The sequence below is a fragment of the Leopardus geoffroyi genome, chromosome B3 (genome assembly GCF_018350155.1).
Source record: "Leopardus geoffroyi isolate Oge1 chromosome B3, O.geoffroyi_Oge1_pat1.0, whole genome shotgun sequence".
NCBI classification, from domain to species: domain Eukaryota; kingdom Metazoa; phylum Chordata; class Mammalia; order Carnivora; family Felidae; genus Leopardus; species Leopardus geoffroyi.
In genome coordinates, this window is record NC_059337.1 from 12,746,418 (window position 1) to 12,765,866 (window position 19,449).

Consider the following 19,449-nt stretch of genomic DNA (forward strand, 5'->3'; position numbering starts at 1 on the left):
GCTAACGAGACAGCGATGAGCATGACAAAGAGGCTACCTGATGCTCTTTCTAGTAGGGGACACGGATTAGGAAGACATGTGCCAAAAAACGTGTAATACACAAGTGTTACGGAAAACAAGAAGCCAGGGCAAGGGAGGTGAAAGTAATGGCTAGGAAAAGGAGAGCACAGCACGGTGGGCTAGAGTGATCTCTCTAAGGAAGAGACATTTCTAATGAGACGTACGTTTGGATGGACGTGATGTGCTGTCTTCCAGAGACCATAAGTAATTGGTCAGTGTTGGAGCATAGAAGGGCATGAAGCTTCTGGAGGTACACAGGGCTCTACAATGAGGGGGTATATGTGGGGTGTCCTTAGTAATATTCTTTTTTTAAAGTTTATTTATTTATTTTGAGAGAGAATGAGACTGCGCAAAGAGTGCAAGCCAGGGAGGGGCAGAGAGAGAAGGAGATAGAGAAGCCCAAGCAGACGCCATTCCATCAGTGCAGAGTTCGATGGGGGGAGCTCAAACCCAGGAACCATGAGGTCATGACCTGAGCTGAAATCAAAAGTCAGACACTTCAACGACTGAGCCAACCAGGCACCCCTCCCTTAGTAATATTCGTATGAGTAGCATAGGTAAGACCAGCTGGGAGTTAGTATGCTGGTGGGAGAGTGAAGGTGGAACGGAGGAAAGTGTTCTAAACGTGACTCCCCTCCCCCAGTGTGGACACTGCTGTAGACAGAGGAGGCTCTGGAGCCAGACATTGGGCCGTGAGGTGACGCTGTCATTGTCATCAGCAGCAGCAATAGCATTCACTGAGCTACGGTCACCAGCAGGAGTCTCTGACCGCTGGGACAGCTGTGTGTGGTCCATTCCGTGATGAAGGACCCAGCTTCTGCGGGACACCCACGCCAAGGTCATAGGCAACAAGAACTGACCCAGGATTGAGCCCATCCTCAGAAGCTCCAGCTTGCGCCTGTGAGTTCGAATTTGCCTTTGTTCCCCTCAGCTTTACGTTCACCTTCCCTTCCTAACTGCCTGTTCTGTGAATTTGAAGTTCCCGTATCAAACAGAAAGACAACAGTGTTACAAAAGGCTAGCTTACATCCTGTAATAATATTTACTTGCTTGGTTTGGAAGGTTTTTCCAGGTGCCCAAGTTTAAATCAATCAAATGGGAAACATTTGTACAACAGTCTTGCAAAGATGATCTGTCTATCTATCTATCTATCATCATCTATTACCTATCTATCACTTATTATCTACTATATCTATTATATTATCTATCATCTATTATATCTATCTATCTATCATCAATCATAGTTATTCTTCTCTGATGGAACCCTGACTCTACTGAAGAATCAAGTTTGAGACACCAGGGTTCAGTGATATACTGGTTCATGCTCAACAATTGGCTGTCCCAAAGCAGACGATAAACAAAAAAGAAATTCTGATCTGTGGCGTTTGCCAGTTTTCGTGATGGAAATACCCCCACCATGGCTACTTTCAAACTACCAATGTGATATCGCCGGATGCAGAATTGGGAAGTTCTGTTCAGTAGCACACCATTGTGTAGCGTTTCCAACCTAAGATAAAATGCACATAAATAACCCCAAGAGCTAAGTCAGGCATTGGTCAGGGCCAGATTGTAAATACTTGAGGCTCTGCAGGCCCTATGATCTATGTTGCAACTATTCAACTCTGTCATTTTAGTTAGAAAACAGCTATAAATAAAACAAATGGGTATGGTTGTGTTCCAATAAAATTTTATTTACAAAAATAGGTGATGGGATAGACTTAGCCGGCGGGTAGTGTTTTGCTGACTCCTGGCATTGATGGCAGCATACTGTAGAAAAATAATTAGAAAGTAATGAGTTTTCAGTATTTTTATCTTTGTTTTTCAGATGACTTATTTAATTCTAAGCTTATTATCATGCAGTTTTACTAATGGCTCTGTCCAACGAACATTAACTCACAGAATTTCTGAAAACCTACCCATCCGTTTTTGGGCCCCTGCAAAACCACTTCCTGGGTTCTGTTTTAGGTCAGTCCCTCCCAGCTGTGTGGCGTGGGGCAAATGACCTCTGTCCCCTCTTACCTGGGAACTAGGGGTGGAGCTTCTCCAGCTGGAGAAAGGCTGAGAGGGAATGTCTACTAAGAACTCGTCTGGGGTTAAGTAAGTGATGAAGGAATAGCTGCATTAATAATTCATATCTCTCTTCAGTTATGGCTTTTCAGGCCAGTCCAGAAGTGACGGAAGCTGGAAGGAGGGGAGGAGGAAGCATAGGGGATGCAACTAGCTCATGTCAAATTCCTCGTCAATGCCAACACTACAAAGTGCTTCAGGTCTTTGATTCACTTCATGCTCCATCAAAACCTTGAGTAGATAGTCATCTCCATTCTAGAGACGGGAACCACAGTATGCAGAGAGGTGGAAAGTGTGCAAGGACGTTCAACTGGCAGGATGAGAGTCGATTGATTAAGATAACCTTTCCCCATTGTGTGGGTGAATCCCCTAAGGGAAGCCGGTGGTCAGAGGTGAGTGCTTGGTGGTGAGCAACATTTTATTCCAGTGATAACTTGGGTTGGAAATCAAGTTCGGAGACTCATCGTATTGAATGGCTGCATTGGCTCATGCTGTTCCTACAGGACTTTTACACACATAATACATGCAGGTGGACCAAAATCAGTAGACATACATTGAATACTCAAAGCACTGAGCTGGGTACTAGGAGTGCTCAGATCAACGACATAGCCCTCTTTTCAAGGGCTCACAATTCCGCCAGGGATACAGACTGACCAAATAACGAGCACAGCGCAGCCCCTGACGGTGTGACAGGATCTATGAGTCTTTAAAATGTAGTTGCTTCTAGCAATACTTTGCCATCTCATTCCATCTATAAACCTAACTATCCAATGTGATCTCTTGAATTGATCACATAATAAACATATTGAGATTCCCAGCCAAAAACGTTAAATTTACCCACCATCTATTTGAAAATGTAGATTCTGGGGGCGCCTGGGTGGCTCAGTCAGTTAAGCATCTGATTCTTGATTTAGGCTCAGGTCACCATCTCACAGTTTGTGAGATCGAGCCTGTGTCGGGCTCCATGCTCACGGCGTGGGACCTGCTTCGGATTGTCTCTCTTCCCCTCGTCTGTCTCTACCCCTCCACACACACGCTCTCCCTCCCTCGCTCCCACAAAAAAAAAAAAAAAATGGAGACTCTGGGGCACCTGGGTGGCTCAGTCAGTTGAATGACAGACACTTGATTTTGGCTCAGGTCATGATTCCAGGGTCATGGGGTCGAGCCCCACATTGGGTTTCAAGCTGAATGTGGTGCCCGCTTGAGATTCTATCTCTCTACCCCTCTCCCCCACTTGTGTGCTTTCTTTCTAAAATAAATTTAAAAAAAAATTAAAAATGAAAATAATAATAAATAAATAACTTTTAAAAAATGTAGGTTCTATTTGCTCTCTGGGACTCTTGGCTCTTGCCCCAAGTTCCTGATTATTTATTCAGACCTACTGGTTTGGGTTCTTCTATGTAGGATGATAGTCATGAGGTCTCTTCTGGCCCTTTGCATGATAGACTGTTCCTCTGATGACTCTCCAGGTGGCATACCATCAACTTTGAGATGATTGTTAACATGTCAATGGTCTTTCTCACAGCAAAACAAACTCCGGGGTCAGTGATTTCCTTCCCATTGGTTCCATTTTCCATTTGTTTCTGACTTCTCACCATGGCCCTCGGGGAACAGAAAGGATCAATTACAATTTGCAAGTGAGTCAGGAATTTAAGGAGAGCACAGCGGGGTTGACCAGCATCTGAGGCCTCAGCTCTAAGATGTGAGAATGGCTGGGCTCATGCAAAGGGCTAAGGGCTAGAATCATCTAGAGACTTCCCTACTCACATGGGACTGGGATGATGTGGAGACCAAACCCAGCTGAAATTTTCAACTGGAACACTTCATATGTGCCTTGGGCTTCTTGGTGGCAAGGTTCTGGAGAGTCCATGCAACCCTTCAAGAAGCTGATCTAGCCTTGGAGGCCTTGCTACTGTATTCCCTTCTTACAAAGAGGTCAGCCAAGAGTCAGGGGAGGGGATTTAGAATCGGCTTCTGGATGTCAGAGTTACTGGGTGGGTGGGAGTGAGGTCAAATGGCACAAGAGCTAATGGGATAGAAGATAGTGTTCTGGTCATCTCCAGAACATGTTCCACGTATGGCATTCTTTCAGCCTCCCTCTGCCTCCAATTTCTCATCCTGGAGTAGGATCACCTCCTGGCTTCCTTCCTGTATTAGCCCCTTTCCCTTTTTTTCTCCCATTTGGATTATAGAAATAGCCACCTAAATAGGACTTCCCAGTCTCCACCCTCTTCCAGATTTCTTTGCCCTGCAGTCAGAGAGATTTTCCTAAAATGCAAACCTTACCACTCGACACCCACCCCCTTGACCCTCACGGGGTTCTCTTGGGGTCTTCTCCCACCACTCTGACAATTAACGTCCCATCTCCTTAGCCTGCCATCCAAGACCTGTCTGCCCCCTTTCTCTCACTGTTTCATGAACTCAAAGTAATTCTCTCAACATGAGGTGTTGGATCACATTGCCGAGCCCCAGTACCTGGGCGGGAGCAAATATTTGACCAATTGCTGCTTTTATCACATTACTCATATTACTAAACATAACCTCACTATGAGTGAGTCATAGAAGGACTCCAAGATGTTGTCTTTCGTTGTCAGAGTTTAAAGAGCATCGTATAAAGGGCTAAAATGAGGTTCCAATTTGGTTATTTGGGTTAAAGAAGTATCTGAAATATAATTTTGTAGATGGAATTAGATTTTCATTTCCACTGTGTACGAGGTGCGAAAATCACAGAAAATGAGCTAAATTTTGTTTTGATTTCCACTTGAAGCATGGGAGTCATACACAAGAAGATTAAACAACCTTTCCCCTATACAGTTAGCAGTAGGTAAAGTGGCACTTTACCGGGTTCGGTATGGGCAATATCAAACATGTGAGGAGCTTTGAACTTCATGAACACAAATCCCTGTAATGCCCATGCTGGTATTATAATTGTCTATTCACTTGACAATGTCATGAACAAATATTTACCGAGCGCCTGTAACTGGGCAGAAGCAATTTTGGACAATGGCTTAAATAATGGACGATGGGAAAAAAAAACAAACAAACAAACAAACAAACAAAAAAAAAACCCAAATGTCCTTATCAACCTTACATTTGAGCAGAAATTCAAGTTAGGTCTCCCTTTTTGTGAGACGGTTAGGCAGTTTCTCCGATAAAGGTTCAGTTCACTATATGGTCTCAAGTACATCGTCAAAATTTTACGAAGGGAAAAAACTTATACATTTTCAATATGATAGGTTGTATTTTTTCCCCACTTACTCCCTCCGGAAGTGTGTTGCACGAGGGCACTTAGACTTGTCCTTTGGAGGCTAGTCAGACACGTTTTCGGTGGCACTGGAGACAATTGCTGATTTCTGCTTAGTTTTGACCTATGACAGCTGTTTCACATGATACAATCTACATGTTGTCTGGAATTTTATGAGCAAAACTGGTAATAGTAATAACGAGAATGTCATTCTGAGTTTTAGTGACAATTCCTAGAATTAAGCGTTACACCTGATGGCAAGACTTGGTTCTAGGTACATACTCTGCACCCTATTAAAGAAATGTGTTTCTGTCCTTCTGACCCAACAGTAAGAGGCCACAGAGGCTGGGGCTGGCTTCCTTCCTTCCTAACTGGTCACTGTCCTGTGATCCTGAAACCTCAGGGCATTCCTGTTTCCCTCTAGCAGTTCATTTTACACTATCAAAAGAAAAGACACATAGGGACGCCTGGGTGGCTCAGTCAGTTGAGCTTCAGGACTCTTAATTTTTTTTTAATTTTTTAAAATTTAAATAAATTAAATAATATATATAATATATTATTAATATAATTAATAATATAATAATATAATATAATAATATATATAATATAATAATATATAATAATATAATATAATATATATAATAAATATATAATATATATTTATTATAAATATATATTATATATTTATATTTATATAAATATATGTATTTATATATTTATATTTATATAAATATTTATATATTTATATATATAAATATTTATATATTTATACATATATTCATATATATATTTATATAATATATATTATATATAAATATTTATATTTATTTATATATGTATTATATATATTTATATATATATTATAAATATTATATATATATAATGTAATAATATATAATATAATAATATATATAATAATATAATAATAATATAATTAAATTATATAAATTAATATATTTTTGAGACAGAGAGAGACAGAGCACGAACAGGGGAGGGTCAGAGAGAGGGAGACACAGAATCTGAACCAGGCTCCAGGCTCCGAGCCGTCAGCACAGAGCCCGACACGGGGCTCGAACTCACGGACCGTGAGATCATAACCTGAGCCGAAGTCGGCTGCTTGACTGACTGAGCCACCCAGGCGCCCCAGGACTCTTGATTTTTGGCTCAGGTCATGATCTCACTGTTCCTGAGAGGGGGCCCGGTGTCAGGCTCTGTGCTGACGGTGTGGAGCGTGCTTGGGATTCTCTCGCTCTGCTCCTCCCCTGCTCATTTGTGCGCATGCTGTCTCTCTACTTCTCTCTCTCAAAAATAAATAAATAAACTTAAAAAAAATTTTTAAAGAAAAGACATAGGAAGAAATAATGAGATTATTTAAAGGGATGGCAGGGTTAAAATAGCGACATGGGTCTTCCTGATTTCCAGAGCATTCCCTGTGAGTTATTATCATTTTATCTAACTGTTACAAGCATCTTGTTAAGTGGGCTTTGGTATTCCTATCGAATAAGGAAGCCAGGGCTTCCTCTGAGCCAGGGCTCAGAGAGGTGATGTATTTTCCAAAGTTGCCTATCCGGAAAGTGACAGTGGTAGAAATTGAACTCTGTGTATCAGAGTTTGCAATAAAACATGTTCTGTATCCGTGGATCTCAGGCACCCTGAAATTCTCCATGAATGGAGTCCAACTCCTACTCGATGTGAGCTTTCAAACATGAGTTGGTTCCTCCACTGCAGTGGAAACAGTCAAATAGAAGAAAGATCAAGACTGTCTTGTTGATCTTTGGTACGGTGTTTCTTTAAAAATATTGGGTAGAGTCATGATTTCATCAGAAACTAACTCTTTGGTCAGAAAAAAAGTTTGAAGCTCAGTTAAATGGAGTTCAACAGTTTCGTTTCTTTTCGTATAGGAATTGCCAGAGATGTAAGTGAGCTAATATGCATTTGAAGCTCTGAGAAGGCGCCGTGGGATATAAAAATACACACATTTACGTAACAACAACAAACAAATAAACTTTTGAGTAAGTAAATCTTAAAATTAGTGTTCCACAGAGTACGTTTTGGAAACACTGGATTAGAAGAGTCATCTCTCGGGGGCGCCTGGGTGGCTCAGTCAGTTAAGCACCCAACTTTCAGCCCAGGTCATGATCCTGCACTTCGTGGGTTCGAGCCCCTTGTCGGGCTCTGTGTTGACAGCTAAGAGCCTGGAGCCTGCTTCGGATTCTGTGCCTCCCTCTCTCTCTGCCCCTCCCCTGCTCGCCCTCTGTCTCTCTGTCTCCCCAAAATAAATAAACGTTTTAAAAAATTAAAAAAAAAAAAAAGAAAAGACAAATCATCTCCCATTCCAGATACGTGAGTTATTTCTCTCCTCCCTGGTGCAGCTTCCTATGCCGGGAAGGAAGAAGCATGCCCCTCAGCCAGATTTGGGGTAAAACCTCACCTCCTTCACTTACCAGCCGTGTTCACTTGGGCACATTATTTAACAGCCTCAGGGCTCAGCCTCTTCATCTGCAAGAAGGGGATAACAGCTTCAAAAGCATCAAACCGTTGTTGAGAATTGAGCAAAATGGAAAGACCGAGAACTCTTTAGCATAGCTTGGCAGACATCTGGCACTTGGTCAAGCATAATTATTTTTCTCTCTCCTACAACTCAATTGGAGCCTTTGCTTCCCACTCCCGGACTACTGAAGGCAATTTCTAAAGACAACACTTGTCAGTGGCCCTCATCCAAGGGAATGTGTCACAAACACGATCTGCAGAGCACAGGATGGAACACTTCTCGCGTAGTGTGGCATGTCAAGGTTTGTTACGTCCCCATTCCATAGCGTCAATGGCATCATTTTTGTTTCCATTTGCCTGCATGGGTAGTTTCTCACTCTGCAATATCTGACGTCTCCTTGAGGCCTCTTTTACGCTTTCAACTGCTTTCCTAGCCCATCTGGCTCCATTTTCTAACCCTTCACTGCCAAACCTGAAATCTAATGAAGCAAGAGTGGGAAATAAGCTCTCTTTCGTCACTCTGCATTTTGTGAGCCCCTGGTTTCAACAGGATATCGTTAGGAGGCCATAGCAACACTTTTCCTGGGGGAATATCTAATGGGCCTTCTGTGGAGCCCAGCTTTCCCTCCTCTTGACCTCTACTTAGTATTGTGGTTCAGAGAACATCCAGTGCTTTCTTTCAAACTTCATCTGTGGCAGACCACCTCAAGACCTCAGCTTCATGGGGCATTTGGGTGGCTCAGTCGATTAAGCATACTACTTTGGCTGGGGTCATGATCTCACAGTTCGTGGGTTCGAACCCCACAGTTCGTGGGTTCGAGCTGTGCTGACAGCTCAGAGACTGGAGCCTGCTTCAGATTCTGTGTGTGTGTGTGTGTGTGTGTGTGTGTGTCTGCCCTTCCTCCACTTGTGTTCACTCTTTCAAAAATTAATAAACTTTAAAAAAAAAGACTTAAACTTCATAAACAAGGTGGCCATATGAGAGGTCTGATTTTCTCAAAATTACTTTTTTACCTCCAGTTAGGTTATGTGTTCTTGGCTTAAAATGTACAACGCAGTTGACATTTTCTACAATCAAATTCTTCTCTCGTCTTCTTTGTGGGAGGAAGGGGAGAGGTGAAAAAAAATAAAAGGAAAACGAAAGGAGAAGGTGGACACACATTCAAAGATACTTTCTAATCCAGGGCCAGAAGAAAATGGGAGCAATCACTGGACTTTGATTTTCATTCTTTACAAAAAACAAAACTAAGCATCTTCGTAAGGGAGGCCGAGGTCAGTGTATTTGACTCCCATCTGGCTCAGGGGCCAAACTGCCAACGAACAAGCCATTAATTTCTTAGTCCAGGCAGAAGCGAGGCTCCTTATCTGCCTCTCTTATTTCGTTCAAGGTAAGCAGGCCTTCCATTATGTGAAATAACATGGCTGTGTGCAGGTGTTTTAAGCAGGTAAGGGACAGGGGGGCGTCTTTCCAAGGTAAGCTGAAAGAAACCAGAAAAGGAAACAGACATGCATGGAGAATATACAACCCTAACGGGGGTGGGGGGCGTGTAAGGGGGTGTCTGGGCATTCTCAAAGTCTTTTCAAAGAGAAGATCTGATTCATCTTACTCCTCGATTTGAGATGAATACTCATTTGCACGTGAGAAAAAGGAGGTTCAGAAAGCCTGAGTAATTTTTCCAGGGTCACCCAGCTATGACTGACACAGACAGTCTGCAAATTTAGTTTTGTCTGCTTAGGCTTCCGGGCTCTGGACACTTGACAGCGATTTCCCTTTCCCTTTATATCTTCTGGCTACCACAGGCCATTATCCCCTCGGACACCTCTCCTTTGGCTCTTCAAATTCCACTTTTTTTTTTTTATTTTAATGAGAAATCATTTATTTTTTTTTTATTGCATTTCCAAGCACCTGGGTAATTCCTAAGGTCGTTTTTATGAGACCATGGAGAAGCTGAAGGGCCTAACCTTTTGTGTGTGTGTGTGTGTGTGTGTGTGCACATGCGGGTGTGGTAGATGGAATGCTTGCTGTGACTGCTAAGGTGGCGGCTTACTTCCAAGGCCTTACTCTGACTCGTCCTGTCTCTGTCTCTGTCTCTCTCTTATCACATACACACATTCGTGCTCTGAACATGGCATGCATATATGGTTTGTTTACAGTTCAGTGAAAAACTTTTCCATTATTTCATTTGTTTTGCAAAAGAGGAAGGGGGAGAGAGACAGAGAGAGATGCAGAGAAAGAGAGAGAGAGGAAGGATTCCCTCCTGTTAATTAGCATGACTACAAATGCACGGGAAGCAGCAGCGTGTGATGGCTGATTCTTCTGGCCTACAATTCAGCTTAAATCCTAATTCTTAAGATAGATCTCTCCCCTCAACGTTAATGGGAAACAGATGCCTCCTTTTAATAATAATGTAATCTCATGCGGAAAAAAAAAGAGCAAGAGACCCATTTATTGTGAATTTTGTTTTGTTTTTCCAAAACTATTGACTTTTGGTGATGTCTACGTAGGGACAATGTACAATCCCATGATACGTATGTATGTATATATAAGATACACACATATATATGCACATGTACATGTACATATGTATATATTTATATATATAGATATATATAGAAAATCTACCATTATTCATATAGGGTTACCTACATCATTTATGTCCCTACAAGAAAGGAACGTAGAACGTAAAAGATACTTTCATTTTTTCACTCATGCATTTTATTCATTGTTCATTAGTAAGAGTCTCTGCCTTTAGGCTATGAGATCAATACCAATATTGACATGATTTTGTCTTTTTCCACTCTCAAGGATGCTATTTCAATCTTAATTCAATTTTACTTGTGATATTAACAAATGAGAAGGTACATGAGCTATTAATATGCAAATCGTTTAATTGCAAATGAAAAGCATGCATTTCAATCTTGTTATTATTTGAGTATTAAAATATTATCCATTATAAGCAAGTTCTTCTAACAAATGGGCCATTAATTGAAATCTTGAACAATTAAAAGGAGGAGACCATTTTTGAATGGTAATAATTCATTTCTAAATCAAGACTATTTATATGCAAAGCAATGCCAAATAAGGCTTATTCTAAAACAGTTATCGCTTTTGGCAATATATTTGCCATTTGAACAATACTTTTCCTGCCTTTTTCTATTGCGTATGTAATTGTTCCATTCTCTTCAGGATAAACTAAGTATTGCCTGTTATGCACATGTATTTGTCAGAAGCAAATATTTTTAATTAAAACATGTAATAAGATTTAGGAATAAAGCACATTAGCCAAATAACCAAATTATTCAAGAGTCTCAACATATCCATCCACATCTTCCAAACCACTGAGGCTAAAATAAGGGTACAATAGCCAAGACATGGAAACCACCTAAATGTCTAGTGATGAATGAATAGACAGGAAAAAAAAAATGCATTACATACAGTGGAATATTATTGGCCGTAAGAAATGAAGAAATCCCGCTATTTGTGACAAGTGACAACAGAGATGAACCTTGAGAGCGTTATGCTAAGTGAAATACATCAGATAAAGAAAGACAAAAACTGTGTAGTCTCACTTATATGTGGAATCTGCAAAATCAACTCTTAGAAATAGGAAGTAGACAGGATCCTGGATGGTTCAGTTGGTTAAGCATCTGAGTCTTGATTTCGGCTCAGGTCATGATCTCATGGTTTGTGGGTTCGAGCCCGGCATTGGGTTCTGTGCTGACAATGCAGAGCCTGCTTGGGGTTCTCTCTCTCCCTCTCTCTGCTCCTCCCCTACTCATACTTTCATTCTCTCTCTCAAAATAAATAAATAAACATTGAATTTAAAGAAATAGGAAGTAGATTGATGTTTATCAGGGGCGGTGAAAATGAATGAAGGTGGTCAAAGGGTACAAATTTCCAGATACAAGATGGATAAATTTTGAGGATGCAAAGTACTATACGATGTGACTACAGTTAGCAATACTGTATTGTGTATTTGAAAGTTGCTGAGAGAGTTAAGTCTTACAAGATCTCAACACATACACACAGAAGTTGTAACTACGTGAGGTGATGTGTGTGTTAACCTTGTGGTCATCATTTCACAATATATGCATACATCAAATTCTCCCATTGCACACCTGAAACTTACACAATGCTATAAGTCAATGTTATCTCAATGAAGCTGGAAAAAAAAAATAAAACAAAATGCCGGAAGATCTTCCTGTGTGACCTTAGGCAAGTTACTTGACATCACTGTGCCTCAGTCTTCTCATCTGTAAAATGGAGAATATTAAAATCTATCCCACATGGTGTTTATGCAAGTTAGATGAGGGCGTTTGTAAAACAACTTTAACAGCTCTTGGCGTACAATCAGAGACTGATATACTTAGGCTATAATAATTATGATTTTTATCTCTTGCTGCTAGCTGAATTTGTTCTCTGAGTCACATCTGATAGCTGTGAAACAACAACCGATGAGATGAACCGAGAATGCGCAGCTACTAGTTATATTCTGGACATCACTAGAGGGAGCCAGAGGCAACCAAACAACCATCTTTCCCAAGCTGAACTTCCCGATGCATTATCAATATTTGCCAAATACTGATGCCATGTCTATAGTAAATACATTGTTATGTAAAATTGTTAGTTGGCTCCGAAGATGTGCGCAGTATAATTTTCTGTCTCAAGAACTTTATAACCTAATTGAAGAAGTGAATAACATGCATTAAAAAGCCATTAAGTGATAACACATGACAATGATAAACAGCCGTACGGACCTTGAAGGATGAGTAAGATTTAGAGTTCTGGAATCAGCATTCCAGAAAAGAGGAACAAAAGAATCCAAGGAGAGAAGGTATTAATGTGCCTGTCTCCTTCTAAAGGAGGACTCATACTTACGACTTCATGCCTAATTCATCTTCCCAAGTCACACCCCACTCCTCCCCATATCAAATGTTGTAAATTATTCCCAGTGCTTAGTGAATTGAACCAAATGTTATAGCCGGGCACCGCATGGCTGGATTCTTTTACCTAGACGTCAGGATGGAAAGACACATTGTGGCTTGCCAATAACAGGTCAGGCATGGGTTATATCTTACGGACAACAGGAACCACTGAAGAATTCTCAGCCCCTGAGTGGTGGCCCTTAGTATCAATATTAAAATTCTATCACAGGCACAAAGCCAAGGAATGCAAGACGAAGCATTCTTATTCAATTCACAATATTAAAAAAATGCATAAATCCAACTTTACTAATTGGTAGGGATTGAAATTACCAGCAAAATACTCATTATGAAGCTTTAAAATTGAGGAAAAAAATATGGAAACTAAAAAAAAAAAAAAAAAAAAAAGCAAAGAAAAACCAGCCAACACTGCTTTAGCTGTCTTATCTCTCTTTTCCTCTTGTGCGTTGAAGAGAAGCTTGATCAGTTTTCCTCCTAGGCCTATCCAATTTGGGGCTTGCCAATTATAAAAGGCAAGATGCAGATTGATAAGAAATACTTGGATAAAAAATAATTAAATTAAAAGAGAGTTCTCTCTTTCTCTCTTTTTTTTTTTTTTTTTTTTTGGAAAAATCAAAGCTCAACTACAGTGATTCATGCTAGCTACTTGGGGAGAAGGACAATTTTTGAACAGCTTTGTCAATCACTGTGGGGGATAATCAAGTAAAGCCTTCTTATGATACTGGCTTTTGGAAAAAAAAAAAAACAGTCACGTAGAACAAAAAGTTTCCATTGCAGAGTTAACATAGTTTGTGGGAAATCCATCATTACTTCCAGATTAAGGGATTTCTAAGTGTGCAATGTATCACATAGCTTGGAGTATCTAATGTGACTTTAGTTTAATCAACTGTGAAGAAACATCACTTTTTAAATCTTTGTATAATATTAAGGTATGCTTTAGTATGTACTAGCCCAGTGAACTCCATACCCATCCTTTCCTATCTCTTTTTTTGTTGTTTGTTTTAATTTGTTATTTTCTATCTTAGAGAGAGAGATTGAGAGCCTGAGCAGGGGAGAGGGGCAGAGAGAGAGAGAGAGAGAGAGAGAGAGAGAGAGAGAGAATCCCAAGCAAGTTCCATGCTCAGCACAGAGCCTAATGCAGGGCTCGAGCCCAAGACCATGGGATCATGACCTGAGCTGAAATCAAGAGTCGGACACTCACCCAACTGAGCCACCCAGGGAGCCCCCCATCTCTTCATGGTACCCAACAGCTGCTGTAGAACAGATGTTCTACTTAAAGTTGGATAACTGCAGGAGATTCAAAAAGAACCAGTCATAGCCCCTGCTCACAAAAAACTCAACAGACTAGCCACAAAGATAAGATGAGAAACCCAGTATTGATGCCCAGAGGACTAAACAAACCTGCCGTGGAAATTCACCAGCAGAAGGCTTCTGTCTCTTTTGAACTGAAGTGCTAAAGAAATATAAAAGTTGGAGTAGACACTGAAGACACAGGACTAGGAGACGGGCAGGGGAAGTATCCAGGACAAGGAATAATATGAACAAATCTTTAGAAGAGGAAAAATGTAGGCTACATGGAAAGCGCGATAATACTCCTATTCAGCTGGCCCGAAGAATGTTTTCAAAGAAGGGGTGGGGAGGGGACAACAACAGTGTCAGTGCGCAGCTGAACTGGATAAAAGTATGCAGGCGTGCAATGCCAGGTTACGGTACTTGGGTTCAATCCAGTAAGCAGTCAGGGGCCATTTATAACATTTGATACGGGGAGTGGAGTAGCTGAGTCAGTCACAACTTAGAAATATTCATTGGTCATAAAATAGCAAGCGAATGAGGAATGGGGAAAACCACAGGTAGCAAGGAGACCAGCAGTGGTCCAGGGTTCAGAGAAGCACGGGAGGCCCAGATTTCATTTTGCGGAAATAGAAAAGCTGGCATAATAAATAGAATTGACAGTGACTTTGATGCATTAAGGACAGTTCAGATTGGGAAAACAGGAGATTTCCAGATCAGTTCAGATCTTGGAAAACAGGAGATTTCATAGTCCTTATGCAGAAATAACAAAACTGGGAAGAATTAGAAGTTGGACTTTGGAGGTGCTAGACTGTGTGATTGTGTAGATCAAAATAGATGTATTAAGAGAGAAATGTAGGCCTGCAACCAAAGAGGAAATTTAGGGTAAGGCTTATGTTTGAAACTTATCTGTGTATATTTCATATGAATGCTGTATCTTTGATATAAAACTTATATGAAGTTAATATTATTTTCAGGTTTTGCTAAAAGGGTTTTTACTCTAAACTATATTATGAATTCTCTGTCTAATTTCTTTTAAGTCCACCGTCATTTGGTACTGATTGATGTCATTGCATTTATTTGTGTTATGTCATTAAGAATTCAAGTTCTTGATAATGTCAACAATTCTATTTTCTGTCCAAGGCAATGGTCAGAATAATGGTACTGACCACTATCGATCAGTTAGAAGAGTAATTGACAGGTAACAAAACAATAATCTTTATGATGTATCCCAACACTTTGAGTGATAACTCTCGAGTTTAGTCAGAGCTTTAGCTGACTCCTCTACTTACTACTAGAAGTATACACCTGTACATTTTTTGAATGAAAAATGGATACATATCAGAAGCTCTAAAAATCCATACCTTTTTATATTGAAAATGCACTTCTAATAATGTATCCCAGACAATGAAGCCCTCACATATTCATCTCAGCAGGGCTTATAATAAGAAAAAGCTAGGGGTCATATAAAATGCCCATTGATTACAGATAAGTAAATTGTAGCACATTAATTAACTGACTTCTATAATCATGAATAATGATAAAGTGCGTGCATATTTACTAAAGAGAAAATCCAACCCATTTGTAGCAAATGAAAAAGTAGTTTATAAACCTATGTGCATAGTACGATCACTTATATATTATTTTGGAACATATATGTATATAAAGTATCTATATAAGTATCACTATATATTATTTTGGAGTATCTATCCATCTGTGTATAAAGTATATATATATATATATATATATATATATATATATATATATGATATATATCTATATAAAGTAATATATAGATATATATAAGATATATATCTATATAAAGTATATAAACATATCTGTCCATATATTTATTTTGAACATACCTATCCATTGTATTTATCATGCATAAATCATATATATCATATATGGTGGAGATATATGGTATATATGTATATCACATATGATATACATTGTATACCATATGCCTCCATCATACATATATCATATATGTATGGTATATACATATATATAATATATACATATATGATATGTGGTATATGATTGATATAAGAGTTGTTTGCAAAGAAATCTGGAACTACATACATGAAACATTAGTAGTAGTTATCTTTGGAATGTGTGATTTGGGGTAACTTTTTTCCCTCATTGACATTCTCTGTTTTGAACATGCGTTAAGTACAGAAAAAGAATCCACAATTTATAAGTAGTTCAGTTGATCTAAGTTATTACTTTAGCATAAAAGTTTGGCTTATGATAAACATAGGTGAAAGGTTGAGGTCAGAATGCAACACGAAAGGTGGTTTCCAGTGCGTGCCAGGCTGCCCCCCCCCCCCCCATACTGGTAGAGTAGATAAGAGGACAGGCCAAGTCACCAATTCCTAGACTGAAAGAGTAAGCCACAGTTGGAGTGATGGGTTACAATGTGGGGCTCGGAATGTGCCCAGAGGTAAAGACACATGGTAGAAAGGGTTTGGAAAAAAAAAGGTGCCAAAGTTCACCCATTCTGATACAATGTCAAGAACAAGGCTTTGCTGTAATCTGCTTTTTTGAAAGCCCTCAGCTTCAACTCCCTCAGTAATCAAACCATCTGTCTTAACATGGCCACATTTTCAAGCTGTCTAGCAGCTGACAAAATGCTTCGTGTGTGAAATGAATAATAAAATAGGGAAGTGCATACTGAACAATTTAATAAGGTACAGCAAATAGTGAGAAAAGCAAAGCAATGTCCCAAATAAAAGCAAAAACATTTCTTCATCATTGTGGTCGCGATTCTGAGTAAAGGCTTAGGAAGGCTTTTTTTTTTTAAGTGAATAATTCTGTATTCACTAAAGGAAATGTCCTCAGAAGAGAAGTGCTCAGAACAGCAAAATTTTGATGATGGGGATTGACCCAAGGTCACCCCAAGAATGCACTCTCTGGCTTTAGGGGAAAAAAATCCTGGTCAGTGTTAGCATTTTTCTGTTCAGTATCAGCTTTGGGGGGCTTTCATATCGTCATGAAATAATCATAATCATGATCATAATCATAATCATGATTATTAAAAACACATGTCAGAAAAATAAAACTAAGATACATCATCAGCCAGTGTCTTTAACGGGAAAGGGCTGGATTTGAACGGCTCAGATGTTTCTGTTCATTATCAAAAAATACATCTGGCTAATCCTCCTTACATATTGCCTCTTATTTTGTTCCCTCCTACTCCAAAGGGAAGTTGAGTGATTATTTGGACAATATGTATAGGGACCGTGCAGCGTTGGGCAAGAAGTAATAAAAGGAGAGGAATGTTAGGAGTAGAGAACATTACTCACGTCTGCTCTGGTGAAGTGACTGAGAGGTGGACGAAAGCTGGAAGGGTCCTGGGAGGAGGAAAAAGCACAGAGGATGAGGCTAGGCAAATACTCTTCCTTACAGTGCTGAGTTACTGGCCCACTTCCCAAACCTCCATGTCCCATCTTGCTGAGTGGCAGTTAAGGTGGTTCAGGTCGTAAGAGAAAAACAATGTGTAAACTAGCTCAAATATTATGGGCAATTTATTGGCTTATGCAACTGACAAGTCTGGAGATTGGATGAGCATCAGACATGTTTTTTTTTTTTATTTCTTATTTTAGAGAGAAATACAGTGCAAATGGGGGAAGGAGAGAGAGAGAGAGAGAGAGAGAGAGAGAATCCTAAATAGGCTCCATGCTCAATGTGGAGTCCGATGCAAGGCTCAATCCCATGACCCCGGGATAATGACCTGAGCCAAAATCAAGAGTTGAATGCTCAACCAACTGAGTCACCCAGTTACCCCAGGCATATTTTTTATCAAGGTTCTAGCTCCCTTCTCCACATACCTCTCAATACTTTCCACCTGTAAATTTCGGCTTTATCCATGTATCACATTGACTGACATGGAGAAGCCACAAGAGCCCCACAATCCCCAGCTATACTCCTGAACATTTCATGGACTGGGCCACCTTGAAACTAGTCAAAGACTGCCCAAGCCTTTATTTCCCGAACCAATCACTTTGTCAGGGCATTACCTTGACTGGCTTAGACAATTCACATAGTCTGCTCAGACCAGTCACACTATCTGTCTGCTACACAGTGGGAAAGAGAAGAAACGAAAGTTGGGGAATCAAACAATGCTCACTCTTGTGAACTGGCGAGCTCACATTTTTTTCTGTCTGGTGACATGTCTCAGTGGCTTAAAACTAAAACTGGGCTGAGGAATTTAAGTTTCTTCTCCCTAAGCACACACCCATTCCTCAAAAAAACGCATTTGGCTAAATCTTCAGTGTATTAAGGGTTTTATAGATAGGCTAGCTGAGTGCAAGGTAACCCGAGTCAAGACAAAATGCATCCGAGCTAATTCAGCCCTTGCAGTGTGGGGGACACCTAAGCTTCAAGTAAGATGCTCCCAAGGTCTACTTTGGCAGTAGCCTCAGGTAAAGAGGAGAGAGAGAATGCCCAAAGAAGTAAAACCTGGAAACGTAGACAAGAGCCCTCTCCCAATGGTCCAATAAATGTCCTGCCCATTGATCCGTCTATATCAGCCCTCTTTCTCCCCAGGAGTCAGGTGGTAGAGGAAACAGAGAAACCCAGGATCCTCCATCAGAAGGCCACAGAAATATAGGCCACCACACACACACACACACACACACACACACACACACACACAAATCATAATTAGATTAACACTCCAAAAATGGGATGAAGCACAGATTATGATGGAGATCTTACCTTTCCTAACTGTAATAGAATTCCTTCCTCCCTACTCCCATCTTCCTCCTTCTCGTGACATGTATCAAATGTCATGTTCCCGGAGTATAAGCTCCCTAAGAGTAGTTCCTTCATGTCTCCAAAGTGCCTAGAAGGGTGTCTAGAATACTATAAAATTCGGGAAACATTTATTGTTGAATGATGGACGCGTGTCTCAGACACTGCGTAGTCAAACAAAAGAACTCATGAAAACCTAACCATACAGTCCCCTTCCTTCTTCCTCTGCTTCTCCCTGCCCTCCACTCTGCTCTGCATGCAGCCCCAGGAGTCCATGAATGAACTTCTCGTGTGCAGCTTTAACTCCCAGGAAAATCAGCTCATGCAAAGACATGCCTACTTGACCCCCTAGAATATATAATTTAATCCCTTAACTCTATGGACAAACCACACATAGGTGGATAAATAGGTAGGTAGGTACATAGGTAGGTAGGTGGGTGGGTGGGTAAAGGTTTTTATTCAAAAGTCCTTTCTGAATAGCCTTTTGGTTGCCTTAGTAAGTTCCCCAAACCCTTTCAACCATTGCTATAGATACTTATCAAGAACAAGGGTCCAGAACAGACATACAAGGTGCATAGTGCCATCACAGACCAGGA

The 19,449-nt window shown here is 40.3% G+C and overlaps 1 long non-coding RNA gene across 1 annotated transcript; it reads right to left on the minus strand.

The window, feature by feature from the left end:
• Positions 1-1,730: 1,730 nt before the first annotated feature.
• On the minus strand, positions 1,731-8,051 carry LOC123581956. Its single transcript, XR_006704107.1, has 3 exons — positions 7,816-8,051; positions 3,506-3,729; positions 1,731-1,827 (listed from the first exon to the last, which is right to left on the minus strand). It is a non-coding gene; the product is annotated as an uncharacterized LOC123581956 (long non-coding RNA).
• Between the last annotated feature and the right edge of the window lie 11,398 nt (positions 8,052-19,449).